A 27406-nucleotide genomic window follows, 5' to 3' on the forward strand; every position below is an offset into this window, starting at 1 on the left:
ATCAGTGTGCATTGGTTTACTTGGTTGATTTACGTGCACTGGTTGCTCATAGTCTTGAGGAAATCTTGGCAAGAAAAAGAGCTAGAAACTTACTTTTAAAGAAAATAAACGCTGGAACTAGATCCCGGGTGTCGGAAGGGATGAGGGGGAGCCAGGCTTCGTGGGTCCAAAGTCCAGCTCTACATGAGAGCCAGACAGTGACGGAGAATAGCTTCCAAGGGTTCTGAGCAAACAACAAATCTCACAGCCAGCTCCGAAGGGCTTCATGAAGTGTGCTGGGTATAGTGTTCTTGCCTGCACATCAGTCCTTGGCTTAGTTACGGTACAGAAAGTGAAGTAACGAAGCACCATGCTCAAGAAGCCTCGTGGTAGCTCAGTGCTGTTATCCCTGTCTTAAACCTTACCCACCCCTTGGAGGAACAAGCCCATGATGAATGGACATGGAATTTTTTTTTCAGGCTGATAATTGGTTATTCTATTCTATAATATTAATTTTAATCCTCAACTGTTCATTGATTGACGAATACTGGAAGTGGATTGTTCGTTTTCTTCATGACACTTATGCTGAAGAATGATTTTAGGAATATGTTAGTGTCTATTGATAGTCTGTTCCTCTCCCTATGTGTCTTTGAAGTACTTCCTTTAAGTGGCTGCTACTGGGGACAGCAGTATTGGGTTTCTGGGACTGATTTTTTGACCTGCATATGTTTAATAATAAATTTGTGAAAAAATTAAATTTATTTTAAAATGCTAAACTAGAAGGAAAAATGAGGGGGGAAAATCAATCAACAAAGCTAAAAAATGGTAGAATGATGAAAGCCCTACTGAGGAAAAAGAGGTGAAGGAAATGACATCAATTTTACTACCATCCCTTCTGATTTCTTTCCAAATACTTCCACTTCTGTCTGTGTGCTGCAGTTGTACCTGGAAATAAGTGTGGTGAGTCTCAGAGCACCTTGCCTGGATCATGGCAGACACTGAAACAGAAGCATTTGCAAGCATTAATAAAAGCCCTGCTGCTATTCAACTGGCTTCAACCTATGCAGATATAATAAGCAGATTTTTGACATGATACATTGTGTCCATCCATAATATGGAAGTATTAATAAGCAGATCTGTACCATAGAACATTGTTAGACTGCCTTTGGTTTGATCCATAATAGAGGCCTAACAAGGGTTGACATTAATACTGTTATATGCAAAGCTGGAGAGGACCCCAGGCACTTTCTCCTTTTACATGCTTAGTGCATTGTTGGATGCACTCTCCAGGAGTACATGGAGGCATTATATATATTAGGCACAATCACCCCAAGCCCTTGTAAGGGCTCAGTGGCTGCATGCCAACCCCCTTATTCAGCGCAGTCCATTATGGATCCAATGATGTTGCCAATGAAGTCCATGGGAGTTTTCCCACTTAACAGAATCAGGATCAAGCCCTGTGAAAGAACGTCAACATGCTTGTGCAGTTCCTTGCTTTCCAAGTATCAGTAATTCAGACAGTTTAATTTAAAATAAAAAAACATATCACCAGCCTGACAGCTGCATATCTATTTCTTTATATATGTGCATTTAACGATTAACCATTTTTGTAAGAAACTGACAAAGAAAGTAAGATTAAAAATGGATTAATTTTATTACTGTCTTCTAAGAACTGACAAAACTGATTGTAATGAAATTTTGTATTTAAAAAACAATCAACAAACCACACACACAAATACACATGCACAGACCCCTTGCTGCTGGGGTGAACCCTTGCGTGCCAAGTTTCAGCCTGAAGCTAATTTTTACAGCCACATTATAAACCCCTGAAAAGAGGGTTTTATTGTGGAAATGTTGACAGAACCCTAGCGGTGCTACTGGCTGCCTCTCTAATTAGTCTGACAAACAGAATGGTATATTTTGCAATATGTGGTGTGTTCCATTGCCCTGATATTGCTGGTTTGTGCCAGAACTACAGGCTTAATTTGATATTTCATCCTCTGTTACTGTTTTGTAAAGACTATCTTTGACTCTTTAAGCATCAATCTTCATTGCTCCTTTCAATTATATGAATTTTAAAAGATGCTGTTTGGATTTGTTTTGGTGACAGTGCAGGAGTTCCTGGGGTGCTCAGTCTACTTTGAAGAAAATATGAAGCCCATATGGGGTTTCTAACGTGTTTTCCAGAGACTAGTTTTAGCATCTCTTTAAATTCCTTCAATAAAACACTGACTTGAACAGGAATAAGAGCATTTGGTGGTAATGTTTACAGAGAAACACTCTGCCAGGGGACAAATGTAAATAAAAGAAAGGCACTAATCATTTTACTTGTGTTCTCCCTCCCTCACCACTTCCTGTCTGCCAGACCTTCCCCCAGTTGTTTGTATCTACCTATTCTGAGGGGTACATGTTTGTTACCCCTATTTCCTATTTATGCACAGTATGACCAAAATGGCAGAGGCCATTCTACCTGCCTCATGTGCTGCAAGTTCGCACTGGGAGGGAGCAATGTTATCTCTGCATTTGTGAAGGTTCCATGCCTTTCGGCATCTTTCGCTCACATTTCATCTACCTGTTTCTGTCTAGTGTCTTGCTTTAATTTCTCTTTGCTTAGCCGAAGCACTCTCCTTTTTTTTACATAAAATAACCACATCCAGTGACATACTTATCCCAGGCATAACTTAGCCCCATTGACTTTAGTGTTACTGCTTAGGAGAGACACATTAAGGGTTTTGCTGGACTGAAGCCTCAACTATTTGTTTTTTCCTGCTACCTATACCCATAGCCTCATGGAGGTGCTCTATATTTATGGATGCTGTATAATTACAAAAGATTGTTGTTTGCTGCTATTATGATCTGCCCTGATCTGTGCATGGCGGGCAGAAATATATCCGAGCAATCCAGGGTTCTAGGCATACCATGACAGAGTCTCCCTGGCTCCACCCCAACGGAGCTGGAGCACAGAGCACAGAGAAGCAGGAGTGATAGCAGGGGAGACTCCCAGTACTTACCCCAGCAGCCAGGGCGTAATTGCTTTGGTGGGAGAGTCAGGCCTGTTGCTCGCTTCTCTTCCTGCCACATGTAGAGTGGATCCTGGAGTTAACATCCTATAGAGAGGCATGTGACAGTTAGTAGCTCTTAGACCTACTGTTACAGGCTGTTTGCAGACTCAGGCAGACAACATTGCTGCCAGGAACACGCTGGTCACATTTTCAACATTTTCTTTGCAACCAAAAGGGGGCTAGAAACTTGCTTTTGTTTTTAAGTTGAAGTTGAGATTTTGGTGTTATCACACAACTCCAGGGCAAGGGCCTGTAGTGTCCATGCCTTCATCTGGCTCTCATGGAGGGGACCCTTTGCACATAGATCACACCTTGCCTGCATAGAACAAATGTTCAGTTGCTTCTGCAGCAGAATCCTCCCTCCCCATGGAGTGCATGGAGAAGGAGGGAAGAGGTAATAGCAAAAATGGGTACACTGAAGATGGAGACAGGATGAAGGGATGTACTCAGCCCAATGAAATTAAGCATGGAAAGGTAATGCAGCTCCAGGCTCTATTATCTTTCTGTAATGGAGACCCACAGACTGCTGGAATCTGGACAACAGACTCCATCAGAGCAAGGCTGCTACAGAACAGGAATAAATCTAAGGGAACCTCAGAACTGGCTCATAAGAAGCGTGTCTCTACACAGATGGCCTCCTGCCAGGTGGCTGGATTCTGTACAGAGTCTGGGCAATCCACAGAGTTTGTGGTGAGCCTGATGCCTGTTCTGAAGGGCGGCACCTCCATCCCCTCCTGCCCCCAAATCTGCTGCATGGAATGATTAGGGATAAATTTCCACCAGGAGATCCTTGCAGACATATTCTCCAATTTAATTTTATCCCCTAGGTTTTATCCTGGGGGATGGAGATGATCATGGCTGTCATTTGGCCACATCTTCTATTCCTTGCTCAATTTTTACATCGTCTTTAGCAAATCTTCCATTGACTTCCATGGTAGTTTTGCCTGAGTAAAAACAGAAGGCCAAATTCTTCTGTCCACTCCCTGGAGTAACTTACTGCTTTCAGTTCTTGTCTCATTTACGCTGGTAAATCGAGAGTACATCCAATGATTGTAATAGAGTTAGTTCAAATTTACACAAGTGTAATGGAGAGCAACATTCGGCTCTGAGTAAGGATTGTTTGTTCTGGCCCAATATTAATAAAGCTTCAGTAACTGATTTGAGTATATTATAGGCTCTTAAAGTGCTTATAAAGCCATTAATAATTAAGGAATACATATATTTATAATGTCAACAGAAATTCTTAATTTGGCACATTAACATAAGTAAAATTAAGTAATTACTGGACTCTCTCTCTCTGTCTTTTAAAAAAACTATTTTGGATTGCACAGATTGTTCCTGGGACAGGCTTTGCAGCCATAGGTGGCTTTTACTGCAATCTGCATTGTAATGTTTGGCTTTGGGAGAATAAATCAGATGACAATGAGAAATTACAATCTGTTCTTCCCTTTTTGGTCTCTGCTGTATACCCCCATCCCTTTTCAGGGAACACCTTTGCCTGGTACTTGATGGTACCTGCAATGGCTCCACAGTGAATTTAGTATGTCTGATGAAATTACATTAAAGCACAGTAGCAGATATCTTCCACAAAGTCTTGACAGTGCTAACCCTGACTGCACTGTTTTGTGCTTGTTCAGCAATGCAAGGTCTCAAATTCTTTTTTTTTTTTTGGTTTGTATTCTATTTTCTGCCTCCTATGCAGGAGGCAACCTCTCAGGAGTGACCTGATGGGCTGGCGCCCTGAGATTTGACTCAACCAATCTGACCCAACCAGCAGTACTTAGAATTAGATCGCAGTCTCTTGAGTGCATTAAGATCTACAACCTACAGCCCCATTAGTATGTTGAGCCACTAGACTGGCCCTGATTGAAATTACAGTTTTGATGATCTGACCTTCAAATCTATTAATAAAATAGAAAACTACCTATCCAGTTGTCCTTTTTGCTGCAGTGTAGCACAGTGGCACAGCTGCTAGGGAACACAATTCTTAACTTGCCTGCAGAGCACAGTACAAAAGCTGGTCACTAAAACTATTATATGGCCTGATTTTCATTTACTTGAGGGTCTCTTCACATGGCTCTTACACTACAGAGTGATGTCAAAGGGCCACAGCTATATGAGAAACAAACTCAAGCATTGCTTTACTGGGTGGTCAGTAGCACATTGATTGTTCACTCAAGTCAGCATGTTAATTTTCAACTACACCAAAAGTCACATTTCTTATGTCCACATTGTAACATGTTCTCTTGCAAAACACACTTAAATTATATAGACACACTGGATGCCTGACAAATACCACATTACTATGGTATTCTTTAGAGACTGGAGGTGGAAGGACTGACATTGGGAGTGGGTATGTGTTTCCAAAGGGTGAGGTAATTGTCACAAAGGAGAAGAACTGTTTTCTCTTTTATTTCAATCTGAGTTTTAGGAATATACTGCATGATCTCAGTGTTAAACACTTATGCAGCAGTTGTGTCCTGTGACACCTCAGATGGGAAAAACATCCTTTTATTTATAGAAAATAAATTATTCCTAAATCATGTGTACCATCAGTACCTGTCAAGTGGAAAGGTCAAATCTATACCTGGTGTAAGTAGGAGAAATGCCATTTAAATAATCAACAAAGTTATTTTACACCTGTTTATCTCAGGTCTGAATTTGGCTCTGCCTCTCAACAACCAGGACCAGGGTAACACCCAAGATAGCAGCTTTCAAGCAAACAGACCACAAGATCCTTTTTCAAGTAGGAGAAGAAAAGAATCGTTTTTATGTTTAGTTTCTGCATGAAAAACAAACTAACAAAAGCACAATCCTGACAAACAAAAAATCCCCCCAACTCACACCAACAAAAATAAGTAAACTTTGCCAAGTTATTAAGTTGCTTTCTGAAATCCAGGGTGAAACAGATAGACATGTACATAATAAGAACATAAGAATGGCCAAACTGGGTCAGACAAATGGTTAATCTAGCCTGGTATCCAGTCCTCTGACAGAGGTTGGTGCCAGATGCTTCAGCGGAAGTGAACAGAACAGGGCAATTTTGCATGGTCCATCCACTGTCGTCCTGTCCCAGCTTCTGGCAGTCAGTGGTTAAGGGACAGCCAGAGCATGGGGTTGTATCCCTGACCATTTTGGCTAATAACCATTTATGGACCTGTCCTTCACGAACTTACCTAATTTGTTTTAATCCTCTTATACTTTTTGGCTTTCACAACATCCCATGGCAATCGGTTCCACAGGTTAACTGTGCGCTGTGTGAAGAATTATTTCATTTTGTTTTAAACCTGCTGCCTATTAATTTCATCGGGTGACCCCTAGTTCTTGTGTTATGTGAAGGGGAATAATACTCCCCTATTCACTGTCTGCACACCTTTCATGGTTTTATAGACTTCTATCATATCTCCCCTTAGTCACCTCTTTTCTAAGATGAAATGTCCCAGTCTTTTTAATCTCTTCTCGTACGGAACTTGTTCCGTACCCCTGAGCATTTTCATTGCCCTTCTCTGCACCTTTTCCAATTCTAATAGATCTTTGTGGAGACGGGGATGATCAGAACTGCACATAGTATTCAAAGTGTGGACATATCAAGGATTTATATAGTGGCATTGTGATATTTTCTGGTTTATTATCTATCCCTTTCCTAATGGCTCGTAACATTCTGTTAGCTTTTTGGAGTGCCACTGCACATTGAATGGATGTGTTCAGAGAACTATCCACAATTGATTCCAAGATCTCTTTCTTGAGTGGCAACAGTTAATTTACACCCCATCCGTTTGTATGTATAGTTGGATTATTTTTCCCAATATGTATTACTTTGCATTTATCAACGTTGAATTTCATCTGCAATTTTGTCACTTTAATAAGATCCCCCTGTAACTCTTTGTAAGCAGCTTTGGACTTAACTATCTTCAGTAATTTTGTATCATCTGCAAAGTTTTGCCTCCTCACTGATCTCTCCCTTTTCCAGATCATTTATGAATATGCTGAAAGGCTCAGGTCCCAGTACAGATCCTTGGGGGAACCTGCTGTTTATCTCTCTCTATTGTGAAAACTGACCATTTATTCCTACCCTGCATTTCCTACCTTTTGACCAGTTACTGATTCATCAGAGGACCTTCCTTCTTATCCCTTGACTACTTAGTTTGCTTAAAAGCCTTTGGTGATGGATCTTGTCACAGGCTTTCTGAAAGACCAAGTCTAAATAAACTGAAATTATATTAAATGTTAATAATTCAGAAGGCTGATAAAATAAAGAGAAAATATATAGGTCCATGGAAAAGAGTTTGTGCTGTATTAAATAATCCAGTTCATAATTGGATCTTATTAATTAAACATTTTCATTATTAAAACCAAAATATATGGTTTTTCCAAGAGACTTGGCAAGTGCCTTTACTGCATTGTAAAAAATTATTGAATCGTACTCTATAAATCTAATAGCTATCTAGATTTTGAAGGTGTGTTTGCACACACATGTGTATACACTTATCTGTATAATTTTGAGCAGCAAAGTTTTCCCCCAAATTACTGATGATCAAACTTCAGAAACTACAGCAGTTCTGATTTTGTTCGGATAAGACTCTAGAGGTTGAAACTTAATGTATCCAAACGTCTTCGGTCTGGAAATCTCATAAGAACAGACTTTGTTGCAAGATTTCTAGTAATTCCTGAATTCAGTCATGTGGAAATGCGCAATAAGCAGGTTTCCCATGATATTTCTTCTTCCAGATGTTTAAACTAGTAATAAATAGCAATTACAATAATAAGCATCTTTAACACCATATATTATCAAAGCACATTAAAAACCATCTACTAATTATTAACTAAGACGTAAAGAGGTACCTGAAACATTTTAATATATCAACAAAATAGTTAACCAAACGCGTTTGAAACTTAATAATGAATCAGCTTCCATTAGATTAGTTTTGAACAAAGGTTCAGCTTGGCTTTATTTGATTCCAACTGATCACATGCATCCTCTGATAAAGAGTTGGCAGGCAAACCTTCTAGGTTTCTGATGTTTGCCTATTACACACTCTTTTTGGTGAGCCTAAACCATTTGCCTGGCAGGTTTGCCATGAGGAGTTTATGTATGAAAGAAAAAAACAACTCTGAAGATAATATAAAATGGTGGAGCATTTACATTACTTCATATATCAATTGAGTTATTTATTCCAAATATATCATCCAGCACAAGTTTACAGTGGGCTCAGTCATGTTGTATTGATAAAAGCCTCAGTAAAAGGGCTTTGCTCCAATAAAACATGCTAACAAGAGGGGCAATGAGAAGGAATCCGCAACTCCAACATGTGCTCCACAGCAGCCACCAGCTATTTCTGGATAAGAGGGGGGCATAGTGAACTTGGCCTGTTGCTTCCCTCATCCACTGATTTTTGCTGTGGTGGATTTGTGTGATGTGGGAACTTATTGACAGTGTCCCTACATCCTTAACACCATACTTCCCTCTCACCCCTTTGCAGAGTTCTGTCAGGTGGAATCTCCATTGCTCGACTCTCCAGTGCCATGGGGATTTCTGCTATGTTATGCTCTAGCGTACTCTAAAGTGGGTTTGGTTTTGGACCTATATTACAAACTCATTTTGCAGGTGGTTTTGGATTGGTTGTTTGTGTCTGAGTGTAGGATGGGAAAAAGAAAGGGGAAAATCAAGAGAGGGCAAAAATGGAGCATGGAGAGATCACCAAAGTAAACAATGAAGGGTAAGGGGCATTCCCTCCTCCACAACACTTAGCAATTAAAAAAAATGGTTTATAGAAATTTTGTAGATAGGGTGAACTTCTGGCATGACCTGCATGGGAGCATTAAGTGTGCAAGGTTTCAGGGTAGCAGCCGTGTTAGTCTGTATCCTCAAAAAGAACAGGAGTACTTGTGGCACCTTAGAGACTAACAAATTTATTAGAGCATAAGCTTTCGTGGGCTACAACCCAGTAGCCCACGAAAGCTTATGCTCTAATAAATTTGTTAGTCTCTAAGGTGCCACAAGTACTCCTGTTCTTTTTGAGGATACAGACTAACACGGCTGCTACCCTGAAACCTTGCACACTTAATGCTCCCATGCAGGTCATGCCAGAAGTTCACCCTATCTACAAAATTTCTATAAACCATTTTTTTTAATTGCTAAGTGTTGTGGAGGAGGGAATGCCCCTTACCCTTCATTGTTTACTTTGGTGATCTCTCCATGCTCCATTTTTGCCCTCTCTTGATTTTCCCCTTTCTTTTTCCCATCCTACACTCAGACACAAACAACCAATCCAAAACCACCTGCAAAATGAGTTTGTAATATAGGTCCAAAACCAAACCCACTTTAGAGTGCNCTTTCGTGGGCTACAACCCAGTAGCCCACGAAAGCTTATGCTCTAATAAATTTGTTAGTCTCTAAGGTGCCACAAGTACTCCTGTTCTTTTTAAGTGTGTAAGGGGACACAGGTCCCTTTTACCCTGATTGCACACATTCAACAGCCAGACAGAAAATCTAGGGAGGGGCCCAATAGCATTCAGCAGCCCCAAGGACATATCTAAGGCTCCATTTTCCCCTGCACTAGTGTCCAGAAGCAGATATGAGAGGGGAGCACAAGCTACACCTTTCTGAGGCAATGGCATGGAACTTTGCTGAGCTGCTCTCCTAAGCCTTCCTCAGCCATTTTCCCTGTCTTTGCCCACACAGGCAGAGTTGTTCATGGAGCCTCTGCTACAGCTCTGCCCTCAGTCCCTTTGCCGCTCTATATCTTCATATCTACGTCCTGAGTCTGACAGAACAGGCAGCGTGAGCACAGCACGAGAATAAAACATCTCTTTAAAATACTCTAAAGTTTTGTTCTTGGAGGTTTATTTTCCATGCATACTGACATCACTCACACACAGCAAGAGAAGTTTGTGAGCCTAAAGTTAAAGCAAAGCAGAACAGTTATATGCCTTTTCTTTTTTTCTTGAAAACAGTTTGGTTTTATTCCTGAGACATCTCAGGAAGAGAGAGCGCCGTAAAAATTGTATGCGTCCGTTAGAATGTTGAAACCAGCTCTGTATTTTAAATAAAATATAAGTGCAGTACTCTGTATTAGGAGTGTATGAAATAACCAGTTAGGCACACCTCTAGTTCCAAAACCAAATAAAACCTAAGAAGCTAGTGAGAGCCACAGCTCCAGCGTTTGATGCAGATATAGTGACTGCCAGGAAATCTACAGGAGAAATTCCACCATGCACTGTATTAGGTTCAGGGCTGGCTCTTGCTTTTTGGCCGCCCCAAGCAAAAAAACCCAAAAAAAACAAAAATGGGGCAGCCAGAACGGCAAAGCAAAAAAACCCCCCCAAAAAAACAAAAAACCTGCGGCGCAGCCGGAGCGCGGGTGCAGGGGAACTGGCGGGCGGGGGGGGAGGGGGAGGGAGCAGGCGGGAGAGAGAGAGAAGGGGGCGGCGACGGCTACAGCAGAGGCGCTGCCACGTGGCCCCTCCCGCTGCACCGCCTTCTGCCTCCTGCCGCCAGGGCTCTGCTCCGGTCGGCGGGGAGGGAAGGAAGAGGACTGCCCTGCAGGGCACTCTGGTTCTCCACACCGCCGCCCCCTACAGGGCGGCCGGAGTGGAACAAAAAAAAAAGCGGCTGTGCCACCCTAGGATTGGGCAGAATGCCACCTCGAACAATCTGCCGCCCCAAGCACCAGCTTGCTCAGCTGGCCCTGATTAGGTTGTGCAAACTGCACACACAGCTCTGCACTGGGGGAGGGAGAGTGCAGAGCACTGAGGATATTTTTCTCAAGAAGCCACAATCTCTCTCTCAGTTCTCAGGGCCTGAACCAAAGCCTACTAAGTCAATGGGAGTCTTTTCATTGTTCTTTAGATCAGGCCCTGAATGGACAGGGGGACTGTGCAGGTTCCACCACCCTTCAAGATGGTGCAGTCTGCTCCCTGCAGTGCGCAAGACCTGCTCTATAAATCCTAAGTGGTGGGGACTGGGAGGGCAGAGCCCTATGCTCTTCTGTCGCATTCCTGCCTATCTGGGGACAGATGCATCCCTAGGGGCACACTGAAGAAATAGTTTGTAACCAAGGTCACAGAAAAGCATTTGGACTGAGTGGAAGTGTAGCCTTCCTCCCAAGGTTTATCCCTGAGTTTTATCATCACTGATAATGGAGTCAATAACAGCAGTGAGTTTAGTGAAACAGACACAGCTTCAGATCTCAGTGCAATAGTAGAAGACATCTGTTTAGAGTTTAAAAACCATGGGCAATGGAGCACTGATATTTGTAGGGGATTATCCATGGATTCACATTCTTGCAGTATGAATCCATGTAGGTTCATTATTTCATCCTTCACTTAGCCATTGGTGCTCTAGCCTGACAGCACAAAGTAAGTCTATGCCTATGAACTACATATCGTCTATCAAATTAAGGAGTTCTAGCCCCTAACTGGATGCATGGCAACCTGGGAGGAAGAGCACATGAAACTATCATGATTCTGCTCCTTATGAAGAACAGTGTGTTGGGGTCATAAAAAATGATCAATTAAAAAAAAAAGGAATAGACAGTGGGAGACAAATTCTGTTCTCAGTTACATGGGTGTAAATCCCTACAATATGATGAGCTTCATTAGTGTTATGCTAGATTTGCATAATCAAGATCAGAATTGGGCCCAAAGTCTATTGACCTTTCTGATGGAACTGGGTATATGACTAGGCAAATAAAGTGCCCTAAAAGAAAAGGGTGTGTCTGAGAAACCTCCCAGACACTGGGACTGTAAGGAACATGTCAAATATTCAAGTCTGTCATAAAATCTACGAAATTAGACAAAGATAAGAGGACTGGTATCCAAATGGCTGGCAGTGAGGGGGGAGAAAAGCACAAACCATTAGAGGTAGTGACTGATTCTGATCTCACCTACGTTGGTATAAATCAGGAGCAACTCCAGGGAAGCAAGTGGAAATAAGCCAGTGTCGAAGTGATGTAAGGTGGAGATGAAGCAGACCCTCTCTCTTCAATACAATCCTGTTGGTCATCTCAAGTGACAAATTTCCCACAGTTTTGGTCTTAATAATTAAATATGAACCAAGTCACCCAATTGCAACCCACACTCCAGGAAAAGAACACAGCACAGAATAGTGATACTGATGTCACTGTTCTGGCAAGCAAACATGACAGGAGCAGGCTCAGAACTCCTTTTCTAATGGACTCCTCTATACGGGTTATTTTTTAGCTTTATTCATGAAGCTGAACTGAATGAATGAACTGAAAGGGAAGTATCAAGTGGCTTGCTAGGGGATTGAGAAAATGTGACAGAAGTTATTCATTCATGAGAGCAACAACACAAATAGATAGCATAAAGCCCTTATCATCTGCACAGAGGTATGTAACATGATCAAGATAGAGTAATTCTACAATTGCAGAAAAATACTTGTATGGCAATAAAACTATAAATCCAAGAAATGCTGAAGAAATGAGAAAAGGCCATGAACAAAATTTGCCAAAGATATGGGGTAGAAGTTTCAGAAGTGCCTAAGTGACCTATTCCAATTGACTTTCAATGGGCTTTGGGCTCCGGAGTCACTTAGACTATTTGAAAATGTTACCCATTGGGCCATCCTCAACTGGGGTAAGTCAGGCCTGCTGATTTACCACTGAGAACTCAGCCCATTGTTTCATAATTGGGTTGCACACTGTCTAAAGTACATACTTATACCTATAGACTGATTCTCCCTTACCTTACACCTTGTGTTGTCATTAACCCCAGTGCAGAATTAGTGCTAAGTGAACGTAAAATCCCATCACTCTGATTGGTAGAGTTTTCTGCCCATTTGGCATTCACATTAGGCCTGTGTAAAGGACCACCCAAGGTCATTCTAATCCCAATTTAAGCAACAGTCTGAAAGACTCATCAAAATATACTCTCATTGATGATTAGTGGCAGAATCATTACCCAATAAGTGAGATGGGAAAGGACAAATGTTTAAGCACTCTATTTTCCTGCTGTTTCTTCATTCAAATTCAAACACAAATGTTCCAAAGAGCTTACTGAAAATATGCCTAACCCATATACTGTTCTTTTAAGCTCTTTGAGAAGTCTTGTAAGAGGTCTCAAAGATGTTAGCCAACCTGTTATATGTAGTGAATCCTGGCAGAACAGAACAGCCCAGCAGTAGCTCCAAATGAAGAATATACAATAAGTTATCTCAAATGCTAAGCAACTTCCCCTTGTTTATCATGTATACAAAGCACCAATGTCTGGAGACTTCCTTCCGGAAGTACTGCACTGTATGCAGTATTAGTCACAACATAACAAGTCTGAGTTCTGTCATTGCAACTGCATCTTTCCTCAGGTGATAAAGCATAAGTAAGCAGAGATGGAAGAGGCTGTCCAAAGAAATAAGAATACCCACTGGTTCAACAAAAAGGATAGGGTAATAGTGTGAAGAAGTTAATAGGTGCCACAAAAGAACTCTTCATAAGCATGTAATTCAGTGTACGGACTGTGGGTCAAATTCTGGCTCAATGGAGTTAAGCTAATTAATATCATCTGAGGATGGAGTGTGCAAACCCCACCCAAACTGGAGTAGATATTTATTATGTGCACCCTTATTCTAATCAGAAGCAGCCACATGCAGTTGCTCTGCACAAATTATTTCTTCTAGGGATAATAAATGACCTGCACATGTGGGCAGGGGCCACTGCTCAGTCAGGCTCTGAAAGTGCATGAACAGAAGGACCATTCTAAACAGCTGTGTGTGGCTACAGCTATGCAGAAAATGTATACTGTGGAATCTTTGTGGGGTTTGGAAGTGACCAGTATTGGGGCAGACACCAAAGCAATTAAGCATGTGCTAATTCAGAAAAACACTTAAGCATTTGCTTAACTTCTAAGCACATGCTAAGTCCCATTGACTTCAATGGGACCTAAATAAGTTTGTGCTTGAAGTTAAGCATATGCTTAAGCTCTTTGCTGCAAAGGGATGGACTGCTGAATGGGGGCCCCAGTGTCCCCACATTCAGCCTGATGGGCATGAATTTTCTGGCAAACAACAATGAGCAGTGCATGGCCAGGATTTTGGCTCATAAATTGCAAACATTTGCGTCCAGTTTACATAAAAACATATCAGCAACCTCAATCAGATGCATATTCCAACTGTATGTTAAACATGAATGACCCTTTACATATAATTAAATACTAGTCTGATCTGATTTTGATTGACAATGTTTCTCTGTTGCTGTATGTAAACTGAGAGCAGATTCTGTGTCCCTACATCATCCTGATGTGAAACCTGAATGACTGTGCAGTTAACTGAGGCACAAGGAGGTGACATGACTTTCTCAAGGTTACACAGCGCATCTGTGAAAGAACTGGGTGTGAAACCCAGGAATCCTGTGCATTAGCCACAATCCATCCTTTCCCTATGTGTACGTGCCGTGTTTTCTACACTTCCCTCTGCTGCAGTCCATTTCCCTCTCCTAGCTCCTGTGGTCTTCACTGTTCTCTCCTTTTCTGGCCACAAACACTTCTCTGGACCCATCACCACTTTCCACTGCCATCTTCCTGCAATGGGTCAATCTTCCCCCCACCCCTTCCTTTCTCTCCCTAGACTTCTTTGTAACCACTTTGGTGCTGCCTCCCTTATGTCATAGCTCCTTCTGAGAGGTGGGGCATGCTGATGCTCAGGGCAAGAAAATAACAATGTTTAATTCCTCCCTATCTCTTGCTCCACTGTGTTCCACTAAGGCCATGTCTACACTAGAGACCTTACGGTGGCACAGCTGTACCGATGCAGCTGCACTGCTATAAGATCTCTCGTGTAGCTGCTCTGTGCTGATGGGAGAGAGCTCTCCTCTCAACATAAATAAACTACCCCACGAGCTGCGGTAACTATGTTGGTGGGAGACTCCCACCGACATAGCCCTGTGCACACTATCACTTATGCTGGCGAAATTTACGTCACTCAGGGGTATGTTTTTTCACACCCTTGAGCAACACAATATTTTCCAACATAAGTAGTAGTGTAGACATGGCCTAATAGTTACAAAGGAGGTGAGGGACCAGTGAGAAGGGGAGAGAGGAGGAAGCATTGGCTGCCTATTCAGGAGCTTTAGAATTTGAGAGTAACCTCCAGTAGCCAAGAGGAATAGCTGACGCAAGTATCGCCAACCCCAACCATTCAAAAATCATGAGCCACCACACCCTTAAATTATGAGATTCTAAATACTAGTAGACGCTGTGTTTTTTAGATTTGCTGTCTGGTTGTTAGGGTTACACTCAAGTCAGTCACATTTTCAAGCTTTGCTCTGCAACCCTGAAGGCTAGAACCTTGGTTTATTTTTTAAATATGAAAGCTGAGACGGGGAATGCTGGCTGCCAGCAGCTTGGCTTATGAGGGTCATTTCAGAGTGACGGCAGGAGCAAATGTGTGACTTCCACTGCAGATGTCAGACTCACAATCAACTCATGAGTATTGGCAACATTGTTGCATGCTTTTGTGTGTATGTTGCTTGTTTGAACAGGATTTGGTCGATGGGTGAGTATGATAATATGTATACAATAGCACCACTAATCTCAAGATGTCACGTGCGTATACACCCATCCCAGAAACCTTGCTCATCTTAACACAAGGATTTCATTTACTCCAATGAGGAATACCTGTGTGTGACTCACGAGGCAGAATTGGCCTGTAAAATGCATGAACCTGTGCAGTATATGGGGGGGCGTACATCTTTAGAGGAAAATCTTTTAATTTAATAATAGTCAATTTTGAGCACCTGGGAACAGTCTTTCAATGATTTAATTAAAAATATTTTAAAACAAGTACACCTTTAAACAGAATTATTTTATAGCAGCACTAAGTTTTTTTTTAAATTACATTTTGTCTATGAACAATTTATATGGGTTTTAGAGGGAAAAAAAACAAAAGGAAGCAAATAGTAATACAGAACATTTAAAATAATTCCACAAGACCCATGTCAATTGGATATTTTTTACCTCTTGTAGTTCAGAGAGACTGTTATAATTTATGTTGAAGCTATGTTGGTTTTCTGTGGCAGGTTTTGTACATAAGAGCTAGTTTTTGGATCTTATTAGCTCAGGGCAAAAAGTCATGCTTTGGAGCAGTTGCCCCAGCAGGAGGATAAAAGATGATGGTTGGTAATTACATCAGTTTTGCACTGTTGAGCAGATGTTCTTGTAGATAGATTTTTGGCTGGCATTTACAGAACATCACTAGTGAATCTCATGGTAGCATCGGAGGACTGCTGCTACAAGTGGATGGTGCTGCATGCTTGTAATAAAAAGATTATGAACTGAATGAAAAGACCCTCAGTAGCTCAACTGTATTTTTAAAACATTTATTTCTAAAAAGAGTTGGAAATAATCATGAGTGGCCCAAATACAACCCTGAAGATTTATTTTAGAACTGGATTTAATGAAAGGATTAATTAACATATGGTACCATTTGTCATTTTCTATAAAAGGCCAAAATATTGTATACAAGTATTGGGGCAAAAAAAGAGAAATGTCAGAGATCCAGGACTGGACAGATTAGCAAGAGAGCATTCTTTGAGCAGAACAAAGTCGATGAGGTTTTGGATCTGTGGATGATTGACAGCAAATTGAAGAAAACAGGACAGTGACCAGAAATATGACATAGCTTCTAATTCTTACAGAGTGTATCTCTTGTCCCCTAATTATTAACACAATAGTGATAGGCATGCTATAAATAACTACTTGGATAAAGAGGGAGAGACAAAAAAAATCACATTGATGCAATCATAATGGGTTCAAAGTAGTGTACAGATATTAACTAATTAACCCTCACTGCACCCTTGTGAGGAAGGTGGAACAGTATTATCATTCCCACTCTTTAGGTGGGCAATGGACTTTCCCATGACAACAGAACAAGTGGGTGGCAGAACTAAGATTAGAACTCAGGACCTCTGACTCCCAGCTCTGTACTCAGTCCTCTGGAAAGGCAGACAGATTTAGGGAGATGGATGGAACTTTTTTTTTTTTAGATATAGGCACAAAGTAGAAGTCAGTGTGATGAAAAATGCCACAATCTGAGAAATTAAGGGATTCATCGACTAGGAACTTGTAAAAATAAACCATTTACAACTAGATTAGAATAAATTCTCCTTCATTTTAGCTGTCTGCTGACTTTAATAAGTCTCACCTTCTTGGGCCAGGTGAACGACACTAAAAAAGATACAAAATCCTTCCCCCAGTTGGCAGGCTTCAGTTTGCTGAATGCAAGCTGACTGTTCATCTTGCCAGTCAGCATCCAGAACAAGGAAACAAATACAATGCATAATGTCAAAACACCTTTTTCTGCAGATCAAGTATGGTGGCGGCAACCAAAAGAACTGTCACTTCAATGGAGACTGTTACCATACGGTTTTCTGACCCTGGTTTTCAAAAAAAAGTTTAGCTGTGTGGCCAAATTAGAAAAAGCAGAAATACTTTGTTCAAACTTTAAGGGCCAAAATTCATACCTTGTATAGGAAGGCATATCTCCCACTGAAGGTAGTGGATGTTGTATCCACATACTGCAGGGCTGAATTTTACCCAGCTTGTTCAAGAAAATTGTGTAGTATTCACCTCAACCCAAAAAATCTGAGTGAGAAGAAAACTAGATTGATGAACACTGAATCAAGTTGCCAAGCTATAAGAAAGCAGACAGGAAGAGGAGGTACCCAGAATTACAATGGGGAGGGACAAACTGATATCAGTTTAGATAAAAAAAACAACAACAACCAAAACCCAACCAAAAAAACCTTAACCGGTGTCCCAAATCTGAGCCGAACCAGAACCCAAATGGCTGGGGAATAGTCTAGGTAGAAGCTCTGCAGTAAAGCAGAGAGAGAGAGTGACGTTACTTAGGGCTTAGCTGCACAGCAAGTCAGGGTGCGATTCTACAGCACACCAACCTGCTGCACAGTAATGTCCAGTGTGGACAGTGCAGTGAAAGGCCCTGTGTGCGGCTTGGTGGACCGCTGCTTGAAAGCATAGTACATCAAGCCACCCTCCAGGACGTTCACTACTCTGTAGCAGTATCTACACTGGATGTTACTGTGTGGCCAGGTGGTGCACTGTAGATTCCCATCCTGGCTTGCTGATCAGTAACTCGCTGAGTACACTAGCCCTTATTCTAATAAAGTTCCCCGTTCAGTGTTAGAAGAAAACAACTTTATCTGTGACTGTCCATGACACGTCTGCCCAAAGAGTTGGAACAATAGAGAAAGAATTTTTGCCTGAAATTGATACTAACAGAGCAGACACGGTGTGCTCCAGCAGGGGAATAGCTGTTATCATCCAGATGTAGAATGATTATGTCGCTTTTCAACAGCAAAGAGTATCAAGTCAGCTCTTCGTACCTGTCTGATTCAAAATGCTATTAACTTGCACACAACTAGGGCTTCAGCTGTTAATGTGGGTGCTCCCCTCTGTTGCTGTGATACTCTCAGGGGGTCTCTTTCCCACTGGTACTGATGATTCTTCCTATATCTGCTCAGTCCAAATGAGAAAACACCACCGATGTGATCGGAAAAGAACTCAAACTGATATCAGTTTGGGGTTACCTGAAAATGCCTGGGGGGGTGGGGAGGGATGTCAGCGGTTCTGTAAAAGGAAACATCATAAAGGCGGTGTGAAGGGTACCAGGCTGAAACATAACCCCAAAGAGGAGAGAGAATGTAAGGGAAAGGAATGATGCTGTGTTTATCAAAAGCTGAAATGCAATAATCCTGGTTAGAGTATATGGCCCTCTTTAAAGAAAAATAATACTTAATTTCCCTATCCTGCAATAAATCAAATGACAGAAAAACAAATGTCACTTATTAGAACATTGAGGTTTACCATTCAAGTGATTAACTAAGAATCGTTTGTATGATTAAATGCTGGAAAATAATTTGCTTTCACTGTGAACCTATAGCATAGATCTCATTACACAGAAGTGCTGCATATTAGTTGAAGCAAATTAACATTCAAACACTTTCTGGAGTGGCTGCTAATCACAAGCTGTTAATTACTGTCATTACATTAGCCTGCTGAGGAGACTAACCAAGGAATCATTCTCATGATCTTGGTATTTGAAAGTGATCTTCACCAATAAAAGCACGTCAGACACACAGAAATTGCAAATTGCCAAATTTGCTGACACAGTCAAAAATTCCGCTGACTATAAGTGCCCGTCTAGTGATAGATGCATTCTTGACACAGTTTCAGTGTTTGGACTTAGGAAATAATGAGTATCAATGTCCTGGCAAGGGAATATGCAAAGATGAAGGAGCCCTTTGTATCCTTAATTAAGGAAAATAGTAGCAGAACTCGTTCACAGATAAGTGACTGTACATAATAATCATGTATTTATGTGAGGGACTGTTACGCTATAGTACTGTAGTGCAATTAGAGTTTCACAAAGTAATTTTAATAAAAGCCAGAGTTACATAATAAATAAAACAACTAATTTTCATGGCAGATTAATTATATACTGCTTTAAAATGTTCATAGCACTAAGCTAAACATATAGAGTCTGATTTTCACAAATATGTTTGTGTGATTGTATGTACAAAAATGCACTTGCTTCTGTTATTGCGCACACACAAACAGCAGGATAGACACACTTTTAAATAGCAGGTCAATAGATTAGCTGTATTGAAGCATGACCCAAACTTCTAATTTACCCCAAGGCAATGTAGAAACATTCTTAGCAGGAGGTGGGAGAGGAAGGGGGTTCTTTTGAAAGTGTCAGGCCTTCATTCTGAGAGGTGCAACTCTGAAGATGTGAGCTCTCTCTCCCACGGAATCTTCTAATGACCTCCCTCCCAACCACTAGGGTGAGAATTCTTCTGACGACATAGTTACAGCCTCTTGAAGGGGTGGATTTACTACTGTGGCACTGTAGCGCTTGTTGTGTAGCCACACCCCTATAGCTACATCGTTACAAGAAAAGTACATCAGCAAACCTGCTATAACACATGACCAGCAGAGAATTTAGAATTAATACATTTTGTCTTTAAAATGTTCATAAGTAGTGATAGAAATTAAAGTAATTTAATACACTACTATCCCACAGTAATCCCAAATTTTGTAAAACAGTAATTAATTAATTCTTAACAAAAGATGTATTCGCTCAATTTCACCTCCTTTTCAGTTTATGAGTTGTCTATGAACAGAAAACTATTTTCTTGAATGTATTCCAGAGCTTAATTTGTGCTGGTGCTTGCTGGGACACAATCCCAGAGCCTCTTCTGTGAGAGGCACCAGGTGTGACCTTGCACATTTGGTGCATGTGAAGTTACACTGTACAGAGGATGCGATTTTGAGCCCTTTATAAATAAGGAAGGATATATTCATTATTAGAAATGACTTATGCAATAATTTGCAGGAATAATTCTGAGTTGCTTTTTCACAAATAGTTTGCAACAAGTATTCAATATTCCAACTGGAGGCATATTTCCAACTGGGAAAGCTAACAGATCCAGGCTTTGTCAGACCAAAGAAGGGTTATTACTACTCTGTGGTTTGTCTACTATTTTAGAACCTTGGAATGTTGATCATTTGAGGGAAAACTGATTTAGATAGTGGTGCCTGCTATAAATGTTTGGGAATTCGAAAAACAATTATATTTCAAAGAAACACAATCTCTTGTCTGGTGTTATTGGTAATTTACACATAAGGATGCATATTGGGAACAAACGCTTACAAAAATGCATTTCAAAGGAGGATATGAATTCAGTGAGTCCATCTTCAGTGCAAATGTTTGTGCTGTATTGTTTCTGCATTACTTACTGACAAATACAAATTAAGAGCCAAATCCTGCCCTTGGATGTGCTCATGCAGCTCCCATTGTATCCCTAATTAAAAAACACCATATCTGTTCTGTAATTGATTAGGAGTTTCTTCAAAGAGAGTCTCTGCAGTGAATTATCTATTTTCCTGGCTACATGGAAACCTGCTACTTCACCCACACAATGTGCTACAGGATCTAAGGGGAGTTGAGCTTAAGGAGTTGAGAATCTAAGCACATTTTTTTCTGAGAACTGGAGCAACAGAGAAGTAGTTACTTTCAACTGTTCTCAGTGGAGTAGGGTCAGGTGATATTGTCATGATTTGACACTGCACCCAAACTGCTTTATTATCTAGTCTTTTTGCTTTGTAAGCAATATTCATCCTGGAAAGCTGATGAAATCTGGGGAACCTACATAATGCAATTATATTTAACATCTTGTATTTATGATAATTCTGTTAGATGTTGTAAGTGTTGTTTAGAGTGATATATATCTAAAGCCCATTTTAGCCCTGATGTAAGCAGATGCAACTTAGTTCAAGTCAACAAGGTTGCATTCGTTTACAACAAGGTCACATTGGGTCCAAAAGATTAATTTTCTTTTTAATGAAATGTTTATAGAAATTTCCTTCTGACGTCTAAAAATATATTTTTCTAGAGGAATTGAACTGGATCCTTTGAGGTCCATTGGGCTGTAATTAGAGATGGGAGGAAAATATTTATTGGTTTCTTATGACAAACAACAGAACATTTTTGTGAAATTTTCTTCCCATCTCTTGGCTCGTTCTAGCTATGAGCCTTCTTTCCACTATTGTTCTTTCTTTTTCATTGATCTATTAATATGTGCCAAGCACATTGTATCTGGATGCAGGATGCACTGAAAGAAAAATAGAAAATACTAAGCACCAACAAAAAGGAAGGCAAGTGACTCCAAGGGGAATGTCAGCAACCTCTGTAGCACCTTTTGGGAGACAAGGGAAGGGGAAGATTAGGGGGGGCAGGGAGGGAAGGGTTTGAGGTGGTTTGGGAGATAGAATGCCATGTTTGTTCTGCAGCAAGGTTTCCTCCTTGTCCTAATGGAGAGAATGGCAGAAGCCTACGAACGATTACATCAAGTTTTCCTCCCTTTGATGTCCCATCACCTGCAGGTGTCTCCACTGCAAGTGGTGATCTAGGTCTATATCTGATAGTTCTTTCTGTTGCCAACACATAATGCTATTGTGTAATGCAGAAAAGTGTAATTAGTATTGCTACCACCCTCACCCTACTGTATTATAGTCTATATGAGGACAGACATCTATGCATGAGGTCAGCACTCATATAGTGAAAAAGGTTGGTCAAATATCCCTACCCTCATCTTTCATTTCTATATGGAACCCTCTTCCCTTATAGTCTTGCTACCAGCAGTATGGCGAGCTTGTAAAGAAGGAAAACATACACATACAATTATTTCAGATATTTGCCTAGATTGGCACAGTTCTATTTATCACTGCTGAACTATCAACAACAGATATACGTGAGGGGAGGTTTTCCTTGGAGACTTAGTCTTGCAGTGGGATTGATCCTACTCCCAGTCCTTCTGTGTTGCACTGAGCATCTTATTGTCTGACTTCACTTGGTACCCTCCTCCTCTTCAGCATCAAATATTGCTACAAGGGCTGCTGAGCAACTTGGCCTTTTTGTGCACTGAGAAATGACCCTGCTCTTATGTCTGCCTTGACGTCTGGGCAGCCACTCAGCCTGGTCTCCATGGCGCCCAATGTTTAGGAGTAGAAACACTTGCTGTCCTGTCCCCTATCCCTCAGGCCCATCCCAAACCTCCATGGAGACCTGCCATCCAATCAAACTGACTTGCATGCCTGTTTTAACAGTAAGGGTTAATCATAGTGGTGCTGTCATTGTGGTCCTGCTTGCCCACCTATATAAGGGGCAGGAGGGAATGAGGAAATTCTCTCTGTCTTATTTTCTCCCACTCTGATTTGCTTAAAAGGACCAGGCTGAGTTACCTAGCACCAAAGAAAAAAAAGAGTCAACTTAATAAAGACTTTATTTATTAATGGGCTCATAATATTGGTAAGCTAACCACCAACGTTCAATGATATTTATATCTCATTAACTTCCTTATGTACCAAATGTTTAATTATCCACATGTTGTGCAGATTAACTAAATTCAAGGGAGAGTTCCAAGATTTTGAAATGTGTAAAATGTGAAATATATTTGAATGTGTTAACTGGTTGGATTGCAATGTAATCTCCATTGGAGTAGTCTCCTTTACAGAGTTCATACGCTGAAACACTGTTTCTCGTTGAGTAGCAGTGAGTTTTCATTCCTTTTTGTTGAATGTAATTTTCACTGTGATGTAATTATCCAGATAGTTTTCCAAAATAAATCTGAACCCGCATACCTGATTAAAGCACTGCTGGCCAGTTCATTGGTTAATACTTTGTAGAAGGGTGGGTGACCTTGCCGGATGGAAGACAGGTGCAGTGCAACACTAGGAGTGCTGAAGAGAGATAAATAAGAGATCTGCTTTCTGCATTCTTTACTCAGACTCCCTTTGATGGCTCCAGAATTTTGCCTGAGAAAAGAGTTCAGGATCATTTCCAAGATGCTGAACAGAGCAGATTGGGGACTGCAGAGTAAATGGTCAGCAGCAAACACAGACTGCATGCCTTGATTTGCTCAGGGCACTTTCCAAACATACAAATCAATAGCAATTAAAGCAGATTATGAAAAGGCAATAATAGATAGTTAAGTCTTTAGATGACTTAAGCTGGGGTAAAGATGCAGGGCCTGATTCTCCTCCCATTCACATGAGTTTTACACTAATTTAATTCCACACAACGAGATTCAGTTGTTTCCTAGAGCAGCTTTGCACCAGTTTCCTGGTGAAAAATTGTCATACCACCAGTGGAGGATTCTTCTTATGTACGGAAATCCTGTAGTCATTTAGAACCACCATAGCGGTTCCCCAGAGCTGTGGTGCCCCAAGTGCTGTAATGGCCACGTCAGTTTGTTGGAAACTGGCATAGGTTAAAGCAGCCTTCATGATTATTAGAGCTGCAGTGGGGAACTTGGCCTGGAGATTAACTGTCCTAAGCACTGAACAGAGCTTAGCCTGGTGACAGAATCTGGCCCAATGACATCAGTGATGTTTAACCTGTGTAAGAGAGATCAGAATCAGGCCCGGAGTGTCTCTCGGTGATGGCTGTGTGTTCCAAAGAGGTGGGCCACCGTACATAAAAGATGTAAACCTAAATGATAATTTTAATAATTGCAATGGCTCAGAGAACTATTAAGCTAGACTTACGCATGCCTCTTTGGAAGTAAGAATAGCAAGCTTTCACATGTATGAATCAGCAACGTCATGCAAAGCCATGTACAAAAGCTAAAAACTTAAAGGTTTTCTGCGGCAGCATGGGGAACTAGTGAAGCTCTCTCAGCACAGGAATAATGAATGTACTCAGAGCTCTTGGCTGCAGGGAGAATTCTGGTTCTGGAGTTCTGCTCCCAAGCTGCAGATGCTTGAAGAATGTCACAGGAAGACCTATACAACATGAATTACAATCAACCAGCCAAAGCTGGTTTAAAGCAAGAAAGGCCTGAATAATACTAATATTATAATAGAGTATTAATATAGTAATAGTGTATTAATAGAAAAAGTATCAGTATAGATGTTCAGTCTCTTGAAATGACAGCGTGGGTGACAACCAGGAGAAACTCCTATGCTGAGTTGATAAGAATTTCACAATCTAGCAAACATTACCCTTGAATGAAAGCTCAGAGTCAAAGGCTTGGTCTACACTAAACCCCCAAATCGAACTAAGGTACACAACTTCAGCTACGTGAATAACATAGCTGAAGTTCGAAGTACCTTAGTTCGAACTTACCTCGGTCCACACGCGGCAGGCAGGCTCCCCCGTTGACTCCGCGGTACTCCTCTCGCCGAGCTGGAGTACCGCAGTCGACGGCGAGCACTTCCGGGTTCGACTTATCGCGTCCAGACAAGACGCGATAAGTCGAACCCAGAAGTTCGATTGCCAGCCGCCGAACTAGCGGCTGGGTATAGACGTACCCTAAGATGTCCCTGTAACTAGGAATTCTGGAAACTGAAAGAAAAGAAATAAAGAAGCAAAAAAATGTCACTTGTCCCAATCAGTAACGACTACCTTTTATCAGTGCTTGAATTAGAGAAGGTAGACATTACAAAAGCTGCAATTCAATGCAAACAGTGCCATTAAGAGGCCATTAGGAATCATGTGAGACTGGACATCATGAACACAGATAACTCACGCTCAAAAGACACACACAATTGCAAACCCAAGAGAAGTTTAGGCTACAGTGAAAGCACCAGGCCTACAAAGAGAAAATTGCACCTCATGTTCTAGGAAGTGCGGTACAAGTATTTAGTTACTGCTACAAAATCACATGTAATAGTCAATGTGATTGTTACAAAAAGACAGTAAGATGAAGGGGTGGGGGCATGGGTGAGAGTTATATACTCAGGTCACTATAGATCCTTCAAGGATAGGCTTGATGCCTTGAACATTCCAAAGTCACACTGAAAGGGCAATACACCCATCTTTCCTAAAAGGGTATATGATGCCCTTGAGCCGGGTTTTGTAAAAACCAGGATTGCTAGTTCCTGACAAAATCATTCACGCCATGTATCATCCAATTTTTAATCCCTGAAGCAGACATAGAATTTTCATCATCCCTAGGTATGGAGATGAGAGGAAGACTTCATTGCCTAGGAAGAAGCTGCAGGTTTTGGTGACCTCATTACCTATATTTCAAGAGTTTGATGAACCTGGGCAGTGATGTTTAGAGGCCATGCAATCGCCTGAGGTATGTAAAGGCCTGAGCAGGAGAGCAAGCCAAAGGACTACACTTGTTTTTAGAGGACATCCCAATATCTTTGCACATTTGCAAACTTCTCAAGAGCCATTTCTTTGTCATGGGAAACTACATAACCACCTCAATCAATGGCATTTTCTCTGTGGCACTCACTCTCTTTCTCCCCAGATACTTCAACTGCTCTTGGTTTGTCAACAAAAAGCGACCAGCATGCCAGTCACAATCTCAATTCTTTCTCTCACTTGCCAAAGGCGATCACTGAAGAAGAGCTCTGTATAAGCTCAAAAGCTTGTCTCTCTCACCAACAGAAGTTCTTCCAATAAAAGGTTCAACTTGTCTCTCTAAAGGCCGTCACTAATTTTCACACCACCAGCATGCAACATCAGTCCTTGCACTTAACTTTCCACCATCTGTGTCTCCCAGCTGAACTGCTCTATGCCACTCCCTGAAACTGTTGTGACAGCATTCACAAGTTCTTTGCTGATCTCTGCCCGGAGGCTCTCCAATAGAGCTTCAAAAGGCTTTTCACAGTCACCATGGCAGTACTCCACTGTGAAACTACCTGTAATAAGAGACTGTCCCCACGTTGCTCTGCTCCAAAAGACACAAGGAACAAATTAAATGTTAGAAGCTAATTGAAGAATAAGCAATTTGAAGAATTTAACATTTAAACTGAAGATTGCTAATGTGACAGATTTCTGTTACCAATCTACCTGAGGAATCAGGTGATCAGGCTGAGGCCGCAGGATTGTTGGGGGAGGGGATGAAGGAGCATACCAAGTGTCTAAATTTAAAGCTTTATTAATAAAATAATAAAATAACAGCAGAGAGTTCAGGGTGTTCCCACGTCACTCAGAGGAGGAAAGAAAGTGTTAGTGCCCCAAGCCCTAACTCACTTTCATACTCACACACACACGACCCGAGGTTGGCCAAGCCTGGGTGTAATGTAAGAAGAAGAGGGGGAGGGGTGGACGGGAGTTCTTGTCCTGAGTCCAGATTGTCCGGGGTCCGCTGTGATCTCCAAATTGCTCCAGCTCTCAGGAGGGTTTTTAAGTCTAGGGTTCCTTTGGGGGTGTTTTGTTCCATGACCTCTGTTTCTGGTGTTCTTTGTATCAGTCCAAATTGGCTTTCTGTGGTCTCTTCAACTTTCCCAAAACACACTAGCTCCAGGGACGCGCAGCTCTGCTTTCCCCCTTCGTTGTCTTGCCTGTGTTTTCCATCTCTGCAGCACTGTTCAGTGTACTTTTTCTTTTCTCATGGCTGTCTGTGGCTGACTGAGAGATAAACACAGCTGCAGATTTCTCATCTAGTGCCGTAACCTGGGACTTGGGCCAGCATAGTGTCTTATCGTCGGACCGAGCTAGCTACAGTGTTGAGTTAGCCTGTCTGTTACAGCTGTCCCCCTCCTGGATTCCTTTTTTCCCTTCCTATCTGTTTGTGCTGAGTGGCCGCCCCTGCCCCCCCCCCCCGGCCATGGAACTGACCAAAGTCACAGCCTGGCCCTGCTCATGGGAATGGCTTGTGCAGACTGACTGGAGCCATTGCTCTGCTCAGGGAGGGGGGGGGCTTTTTCGCTCCTTTGTCTAGCTTCTTTGTTCGGACCCGGCTCGGTGTAGGGTGCTCTGCCCAGGTATGCAAGACCTAAAGTGGCCACATAGCTGAGCATATGAGTCATACCTGTGACTCAGAACTTGCCCAGACATGTCCTGTGCTTACCTGCAGTTACCCTCCCTTCTCTCC

The 27406-nt window shown here is 41.6% G+C and overlaps 1 long non-coding RNA gene across 1 annotated transcript; it reads right to left on the minus strand.

The window, feature by feature from the left end:
- LOC117884592 lies at positions 1-27094 on the minus strand. The gene is made up of 3 exons (XR_004647598.1): positions 26563-27094; positions 2991-3086; positions 1-977 (listed from the first exon to the last, which is right to left on the minus strand). It is a non-coding gene; the product is annotated as an uncharacterized LOC117884592 (long non-coding RNA).
- Positions 27095-27406: the final 312 nt, after the last annotated feature.

This window comes from Trachemys scripta, chromosome 11 (genome assembly GCF_013100865.1).
Source record: "Trachemys scripta elegans isolate TJP31775 chromosome 11, CAS_Tse_1.0, whole genome shotgun sequence".
Lineage (NCBI taxonomy): Eukaryota > Metazoa > Chordata > Testudines > Emydidae > Trachemys > Trachemys scripta.